General features: G+C 40.6%; 1 protein-coding gene across 2 annotated transcripts in view; it reads left to right on the forward strand.

Moving 5' to 3' along the window:
* The window catches only part of CGNL1 (cingulin like 1), a 177484-nt gene that overhangs the window by 17290 nt on the left and 150659 nt on the right, over positions 1-9535 (forward strand). For both annotated transcript variants that reach the window (XM_017513799.2, XM_017513800.2), the window contains exon 2: positions 8973-8978. The gene's annotated coding sequence lies outside the window, so the exon portion shown is untranslated. The remainder of the gene's footprint in view (positions 1-8972; positions 8979-9535) is intronic.

Raw genomic sequence — 9535 nt, forward strand, 5'->3', positions numbered from 1 at the left:
CTGGGATTACAGGCACGCGCCACCATGCCCAGCTAATTTTTTGTAGTTTTAGTAGAGACGGGGTTTCACCATGTTGACCAGGATGGTCTCGATCTCTTGACCTCGTGATCCACCCGCCTCGGCCTCCCAAAGTGCTGGGATTACAGGCGTGAGCCACCGCGCCCGGCCCCACTTTTCTTTTATAATACAAAAGAAAGTGATAGGTGTTTTTCTTAGTGGGGTTGGGAGAAATTAAAGAGAGGAAACCAAGGCGCTAATAGGGGCGTTATCTGAGACGTGGTTGTGAGAGGAGAGGAGTGCATTTAGCTCTGCGTGATGGGCCTAGAGGGAGGATGGGGAAGGAAAGAAGTCCAGGAGTGAAATAAGGTCATTTTAAAATCTCTTTTGGTATCTGGTACAGTGTCTTCTACCTAGGAGAGACAAATACACAGTTGAAGAATGAATGAATGTTTAGGTCACGACCTAATGCAACTTTATGAGGTATGGAAACCCAGCCAAGCAGCTCAAGTCAGCAAGAGCGTACATTCTGCTGGAAATTTATCTTGCAAAGAAATACGGCTGCTGTTTCCTACTTTTTCCTTGAGCTCCCAGAATCTAATTCATTGCTAAGGAATCAGTGTGGGTATCAGACTTTCTGTTTATCATCCATCTCCTAATGAAGCCTGCTGTCCCAGGTTCTGGATAATAAAGCTGTATAAGGTTTTTACAACTCAGGGTAGAGCAAAGGCAAGAACCACTATCTCATGTTAGCTGTGTTTATAGTGTGTGGCTTCCATGGAGTCTAGATTTTTAAAGTCTATTAAGTGTAGAATGAACAGTTATTTTATTTTTTTTTTTTTTGAGACAGAGTTTCACTCTTATTGCCCAGGCTGGAGTGCGATGGCACGATCCGGCTTACTGCATCCTCCTTCTCCCAGGTTCAAGCGATTCTCCTGCCTCAGCCTCCCTAGTAGCTGAGATTACAGGCCCCCACTACCATACCCAGCTAATTTTTTGTATTTTTAGTAGAGACGGGGTTTCACTATATTGGCCAGGCTGGTTTCGAACTCCTGACCTGAGGTGATCTACCCACCTTAGCCTCTCCAAGTGCTGGGATTATAGGCATGAGCCACCGCGCCTGGCCGAACAGTTATTTGTTTATTTTTTGAAGCAAAACAAAGTTCTTTAATATCTTGGACTAGTACATAAAAAAATTGTTATGTTAATCATGTCACTTTGATGACAGCAATAAACCACAGATGACAGTTATGAGATAGGGATTTTCAATCTGACTGGCCAATATTAGTAGAAAAGTGTGAATATGCCTGTGGGATAGATGAAAGTATTAAATGTAGCAGTATTTTCAAGTATATTTCTCTTCCACATAGAAAAATAAAATGGGTATTGAAAGCCTTTTTATTGGCAAGGGTGGAAGGAGGGAAGGTAGAGTACTACCCTTACGTTGTGTATATTCTTTATAATTCCCTTGCTCCAGGGTTCTAAGTTTGATTGTTCTAAATCAAGAGAAAGAATGTTGTTGCTGACATTTCTATGGAGTTACTTTTAACTTTTATGCTCTTGGGTTTTAGCATTTAGGCCTTCTGCAATGGCCACCGGATACCCATGTTACTCAGACAATGGCAATAGCATTGAGCTATGGTAAGATCATTTCCTTTGGAACAAAATGAGAAGCTTTCAGTGTTCACAATTGGAGGAAAATGTAAAAGCTTAGTAGGCCTCCTCTGCTATAGGGTGAAGAGTCTGTGTTTGAACACCATGCACTTTGTTCCTCAAATGTGCAGTGGAATGATTCCAGTGTGCTTTTGAAATACAAAAAACAAGTGTACCTTTTCAGCATGTGAGTATATATATGTGCCTGTGTGTTTAATGGGTTCTTAGAAATATTTGGAAGAAAAGTAATATTACACATCTTTTTTGGGATCATTTTGGGGTCTAAAGAACCCGATATCATTGGCACGTTATGTTCCAGAGTTGACCTGAGTTAAGTTTCTTGAGAGAGAGAGAAAAGAGAGAGAGAGAAAGTACATGTGTTTATGTGTGTGCATAACTATAAAGACCATATGTCGTGTTCACTTGACATGATCTTAGTATATATCCTCCTCTGGTTTTCAGATAGTCTATATTATATCTGGAAATTTTGTGACTAAGTTGTATAATTTTACCTGAATTCTGCATTTACATCAGAACATATAATAAAAATTAATGATACTTAGTATCATTTTTTTCTGTCACTCAACAGTGCTTGGCACTGTTCTAAGTATTTAACATGTATCAACTCATTTGATTCTCATGATAACCCTATCGATTATATTTTACTGAGGAAACTTAGATACAGAGGGCTTTAGTAACTTGTCCAAGGTGACATAACTAGTAAATGGTGGGGGTAGGTTCAAAACCACACAGTTTGCTATTCCTTATTTGAAGCCACAATTCATGAGAATTGAGCCATTCTCAAATGTACAGTTTAACCTTATAAATTGTAGACTATTGTATCATTGTTACAAATGACCTATGGTAATCTCTCATCCAAATACTAACCAGTTCTTACCCTGCTTAGTGTCCAGAGTCAGGTGCATTAGGGTAGTGTGGTGGAGATGATTTTATATGATCTGAGCCCCGTTGCTTCCTGACCAACATTTTCAGTTACTTTATACAATTATTTGTATTATACAATTATATACATTATTCATTATATACATATTCAATACTTTAACAACTATTTGGCTGAGCAGAGTGGCTCATGCCTGTAATCTCAGTGCTCAGGAGGACGAGGCGGGTGGATCACTTGAGGTCAGGGGTTCGAGGCCAGCCTGGCCAACATGGTGAAACACTGTCTCTACTAAAAATACAAAAATTAGCTGGGCATGGTGGTAGGCGCCTGTAATCCCAGCTACTTGGGAGGCTGAGGCAGGAAAATCTCTTGAAACTGGGAGGTGGAGGTTGCGCTGAGCCAAGATCATGCCACTGTGTTCCAGCCTGGGTGATAGAGTGAGGGTCTATGTCAAAAAAAAACCAAAAAACAACCCCCCCCAAAAAAACCAAACCCCAAAACCAGTTATTTTAGTTATAAATCTGAACTGCTTTGAAAGATAGTAAATTTAGCTAGTCAACATGAGCAACTTTTAACAGAGTTAGTTGTCTCTTTTGTTTCCTTAGGAAGAAAGATGAGTTCCTTCAGTTCCCAAATGAGTCCTCCATTCACATGAGTGACTTCTCCAGAATAAAATCTTCCTACTCCTGCAAAAAGCAGCTAATGCTTTCTGAAGCTAAATAATCCCAATGTGTGACTCTTGCCAGTTTCTTTTCTTTGAAACCTCAGCAGCAACGTAACTAGTGATTCACCCTTCTTGAAATGAATGCTGTGATTCGTGTTATGCAAAGATGACTACTGAATTCCCAGGTCACAGCCTTTGCGTCTGGCCTTGACTGGTTGATAAGAACGGGAACTGGGCGAGATCTTTGGCACAGTGATTAAGGGTTTAAAGCTGAGAGCAGTGCCTGGCACCAAGTAAGACATCAGTAGAACTTTGCTGCTGCTGTTGTTGGTGTTGTATATCGGGCTTCACCATGTGCTATGCACTATGTTAAGTACTCTATGTGCATTGCCTAATTTAATTCTCATCACATTCCCATGAGGTAGGTGATGGTTTTGTTTTTATCCTCATTTTCAAATGTAGAAACTGAAGCTTAGAGAGGTTGAGACATTTGCCTATAAGACCATGCAGCTGGTAAGTGGTTAGAGGTATGGCACAAACCAAGTTAAAAAAAGTTCTTTTAAGGCCGGGCGCAGCGGATCACGCCTCTAATCCCAGCACTCTGGGAGGCCAGGGCGGGTAGATCACCTGAGGTCGGGAGTTCGAGACCAGCCTGACCAACGTGGAGAAACCCTGTCTCTACTAAAAATACAAAGTTAGCCGGGCATGGTGGTGTATGCCTGTAATCCCACCTGCTTCGAAGGCTGAGACAGGAGAATTGCTTGAACACGGGAGGTGGACGTTGCAGTGAGCCCAGATTGCGCCATTGTACTCCCGCCTGGGCAACAAGAGTGAAACTCCATCTCAAAAAAAAATTTTTAAGTAAAAAGTTTATAAATTATAATGCACAGAATCTTCTGGAAGTGTTCTGGTGCTCCCTCCTAGTTATTTTTCAACAAAGTTGCCTAATATTCTATTTCTATTACCATAGATAAGTTTTCACTGTTTCTGAATGTCATAAAAAGAGAATCATATTCATGCAGTATGTACTCTTTGTATTTGGCTTTTTTCACTTAGTAATATGTTTGTGAAATTCATCCATTCATGTGAAATACATGGATTTGCATATAACAATAATTTCTTTTTCCTCATTGCTAAATATATTGCTCCATTTCTTATTGTATAGTTCAATGTAGTTCAAGGTATGCATGTACCTCAATATTGATCTCTTTTCTCTATTGAGGGACATTGGTTGTTTTTAGTTCTTGGCTGTTATTAATTGTGCTACATTCTTTTTTTTTTAAGAGAAAGTCTCCTCTGTTGCCCAGGTGGGAGTGCAGTGGCATGATCTCAGCTCACTGCAACTTCTGCCTCCTGGGTTCAGGCGATTCTTCTGCCTCAGCCTCCCAAGTAGCTGGGGCTACAGGTGCATGCCACCATGCCTGGCTAATTTTTTTATTTTTAGTAGAGATGGGGTTTCACCATGTTGACCGGGCTGGTTTTGAACTCCTGACCTCAAGTGATCTGCTGCCTTGGACTCCCAAAGTGCTGGGATTACAAGCATGAGCCACTGTGCCTGGCCTAATTGTGTTCATTCTTGCATGCTTTGTATATGTATGTGGCTCTTTTGAGTATATTTCCAGGTTAGCACTTCTGTGTCTTAATACGGATGGAGCTGTGTTCTATACTGTGAAACCGTGTTCTACACTCCCACCTAGCAGAGGGTTCCAGTGGCTCTCATGTCAACAGTTGGTATTGCCTATCATCATCATTCTCATCATTTTGGTGGGTGTGTAGTAGATTGCACTGTATCTAACTTGATATGGATTCTGACTCCATAGCCTATGGACTTAACCTGGTGATAATTTTAACAATTATAGTGCTCTTTCTGTTGTGCTGATATGTAACAATGAATATAACTTGATTTCTGCCCTCCAGGAGTTTGTAGTCCAGTGGAAGGAAAGGACTCAGAAATCACATCATCATAGTCCAACACAGAATCTATGCGTAGGGCACTGTTGGAACACTGGGAGAGTGTACTTCAATCTGTGGGTTCAGGGCACAGTCCGCTAAAGTCTTGCAGAAGGAAGTCAGTCTTCTGGGACATGGCTTCTTTGGGAAGATGACAGTTAACCTGAGACTAGGGGGGATGAAAATACAGGCACGTGAAGAGGAATGAATCAGAAGTCCATGTAGCCATAGGGAGGAAGTGAACAGGGGATCATAGGCCAAGCTCAGAGAGCCCCGGAGTCCGAGGCATTTGTAAACCATTGCTGGCCTTGAAGCAGAGAACCAATGTTGCCGTGAAGCAGTCAAAACGGTTATCCTCACCATCAGCCTGTGACCAACAGGGGACCCGCAGGCCTTTGTGGAGGCTGCCTCCATTTGGCGGAGTGGCGGTGCTGGAGAAAATGGCATTCCTGACTCCTGAACTAGGAAGCTCTTGATCCTAACTCTCTCAGTATCTCTTCTTGTGAATTACTAAGACAGAGTCTTTAAGATGTCTTATTTATTTTTGATGTACATTTTATAAATTAATTTTTATAACGCTTCATAAGCTAATTTTTTTTTTTTTTTGAGACAGAGTTTTGCTGTTATTGCCCAGGCTGGAGTGCAATGACTCAGTCTTGGCTCACCGCAACCTTCGCCTCCCAGGTTCAAGAGATTCTCCTGCCTCAGCCTCCTGAGTAGCAGGGATTACAGGCATGTACCATGATGCCTGGCTAATTTTTTATATTTTAGTAGATATGGGGTTTCTCCATATTGGTTAGGCTGATCTTGAACTCCGGACCTCAGGTGATCTGCCTGCCTCAGCCTCCCAAAGTGCTGAGATTACAGGTGTGAGTCACCGTGTCTGGCCCCATAAGCGAATTTTTAAATTATAAAAGTAATAGAATCACTTTACAGAAACCAGAAAGTGGAGAAAAACCTCCCACAATAATTTTATTATTTAATTTTTTCCCCATAGTTTTAATTGTGGGGTATAGATATTTTATGTTATCCCCGTGTCCTTTGACATGTCATGAGCCTTTTTTCTTGATTAGGTAGTCTTTGTTACTATTTTATTATTAGAATATAGTAGAATATGAAGAACACCTTGTACCATTTAAATTTCAATCTTTTTCATTTTTAATTGTTTGTAATGATCAAAAACAATAGATGCTTATTGTAAAGCATTTGGAAAATACAGAAAAGTTTAAGATGAAAATTAAAAACTTTTCAGTTCTACCATGAAGATAAACAGATGTTAATATTTGGGTATATTTCCTCTTTCCCCTCTGCTTTTACACACACACACACACACACACACAACACACACACACACACACACACACACACGTATGCTTTTCTTTCCTTTTTTGTTTTTGTAATACAAATTGGGGTTGTTTCCTGCAAGCAAGGTACTGCTAATGGGGATTTTGGATGGCCATATAATGAAACAGGAAAATGATGAATGGATGCCCAGGAAGAAAGAGGTGGTGGCATTAGAGGTTTGGATCATATCGCCATTTTCCTATTCTATTTGGAGGAAGAGGGAAAGGGGAAAGGAAGCGAGCCCTTATTGTGTGCCTGCCATGCACCTGGTCCTGCCCTGCTGGGAAGGGCTGTGCGCTCCGGCTCCCAGAAAAGTAGACGCTGGCACCGTGGGAAAGTGGGACCCTCGTGGCAACGTGTTGTTTGAAAAACTAGATTCGCAAACATAATAACTGAGCATGGTGGAAAACCAGGCTGGTGTCATGGTGTAAATTGAGTTTTCTTAAACTGGCATGTTGTTGGGAAGGTACACATACCTCTATTGTTTTAACCCGCCTGAAGATTAGCATGTGGGAACGGCGTATTGAATAGAGAATACAATACTTTATCATTTGGTGCAGAGACCTCTGATTTTTAGCAAAAAATTGCCCCTAAGTTTCCTCCAAGTGTGTTAAATCCATGCTTTTGTTGTTTAACCATGAATATTTAAAAAACATTTATTATTTTGAAAATCCAGGCCCTTTACATTTTATTTTTACTCTCACAAATTCTTCTTTCCTTTTATTTTTAGTTAGCACATAATTGTGCACACTGATGGGATAACAAAGTGGTATTTTGAGACATGTATACAATGTGTGATGATCAAATCAGGGTAGTGTATCCATCACCTCAAACATTTGTCAGTCCTTTGCTTTGTAAACATTTGAAATCCTGTCTTCTAGCTCTGTGAAAGTGCACAATAAATTATGGACTTATTTCTCCTATCTAGCTGTGGCTTTGTATCTGTTCACCAGCTTCTTTCTATCCTCCCCTCTCTCCTACCTTTCCTAGCATCTGATAACCATGATTCCAGTCTCTACTTCTTCAGGATTGAATTTAATCTCCAAATCCTAGTTGTAGTCTAGATTTGAATATTTTGTATTATTGGTCACAGTTTTGGTTGATTATTTTTTGAAAGGTAGAGTCCTGTTTGTGAAGCCATGCTTAATCACCTGAAGATCCAGGGCATATATAGTTTTTTTTTTTTCTTTTTTTTGGCTAATAAAAATTTATGGAGAAAATAGGAAAAAAAATAAGAAAGACACAAGGAATGGGCAATAGCACAAATCTGATTTTACATCTGCATGGCAAAGAGTAAAGATCTCTGAGTTTTGTCTTCAGAGTGGAATATGGAATCTGTCCATTGAGGACTGCAGGCTGGGTGCAGTGGCTTCTGCCTGTAATCCTAGCACTTTGGGAGGGGAGCCTCCAGCACTGAGGCTGGAGGATTGCTTGAGCTCAGGAGTTTGACACCAGCTCGGCAACACAGAGAGACCTGCCCATCTCTATGAAAACTTAGACTCTAAATAAAACTCACTATTATAATTCTTATTATTCTTATTTATTACTTGGAGATATCCTTAGAGGCTCTAGGTATGTAAGTCTCCTTGATCCTATACTAAATAGCTGTAGAAATTGCTGTGTTTCTAATACTTTTTTTTTTTTTTTTTGAAATGGGCTCTTACTCTGTCACCAAAGCTGGAGTGCAGTGGCACAATCATAGCTCACTGCAACTTCAAACTTCTGGGCTCAAGCGATCCTCCTGCCTCAGCCTCTCCAGTAGTTGGGACTAGAGGTATGTACCATCATGCCTAGCTAAGCTTTAAATTTTTTGTTTGTAGAGATGGGGGGTGCAGCCTGGCTCTGTTGGCCAGGCTAGTCTCGAACTCCTGACCTCAGTCCTGCCTTGGCCTCCCAAAGTGTTAGGATTACAGGTGTGAGCCACTGCACGCAGCCTCTTCTCATTCATATGATTGCTTTTTGTGGTTCTTCTGTCACTTTCTGTAAGTGATGCCTGTTAGCAGGTCATGCATTTGTTTTGTTGCTTCTACTTGGCTTTGGGCTAAGAATTCCAACTTCCATCTGTGTGAGGTTGTGTGTGAAGGAAGCTAGGGTTTGAATTGTGTTTTATACCGGGTGCTGTGTTTGAGACAGCTTGTTGCCTAAAAAGAAAATGGTGGACTTCATAGCACACAAAATTTTGGATGCTCAAAGCTCATTTGAGCTTCCATTTACTTAGTTCCTTTCTTATTATACAAATAATATGTGTTTGTGCTGGGCATGGTGGCTCACGCCTGAAATCTCAGCATTTTGGGAGGCCAAGGTGAGAGGATCATCTGAAGTTGGGACTTTAAGACCAGCCTGGCCAACATGGTGAAACCCTATCTCTACTAAAAATACAAAAATTACCTGGCCGTGGTGGCGCCTGCCTGTAATCCCAGCTACTCGGGAGGCTGAGGCAGGAGAATCGCTTGAACCTAGGAGGTGGCGGTTGCAGTGAGCCGGGATCGCACCATTGTACTCCAGCGTGGGCAACAGAGTGAGACTCCATCTCAAATTGAAAAAAAAAAAATGCATGTTTGCAGTGAAAATCGAAGCGTTACAAAAATGTGTTATTTAAATGGAAAGTACCCTGTTTTATCATCTCTAGTCATAACTACTCTTTAAGGATTTGATTTTTTAAAAAACTTTTTCTGTAACTTTATTTTACAGAGATGGGGTTACTCTATAGCTATGTTATTTTGGTGTCGATTTTTGTATTTTTAACAATATATTTGGATACTTTCTATGTCTGTGTATGTAGATTTTTGTTGCTTGTTGTTTTAAATAGCTTCCTGGTGTTCCCTGGTATAGATATATCATAATTTAGCCAATCATTTATTAAAGGATATTTGGGCTATTACAAATACCTCATATATAAGCATTTGTACTCCCGGAGGTGATGGTATAATTCTTCTGTTCAGGGTTAATTACCGGAAGTAGGATTGGATGGTGTGGACATTGAGTCACCATGCCCAGCTGCTTTTTTTCTTTTCTTTTTTTTTTTT

The sequence above is a fragment of the Cebus imitator genome, unplaced genomic scaffold (assembly GCF_001604975.1).
Source record: "Cebus imitator isolate Cc_AM_T3 unplaced genomic scaffold, Cebus_imitator-1.0 Scaffold501, whole genome shotgun sequence".
NCBI lineage: Eukaryota > Metazoa > Chordata > Mammalia > Primates > Cebidae > Cebus > Cebus imitator.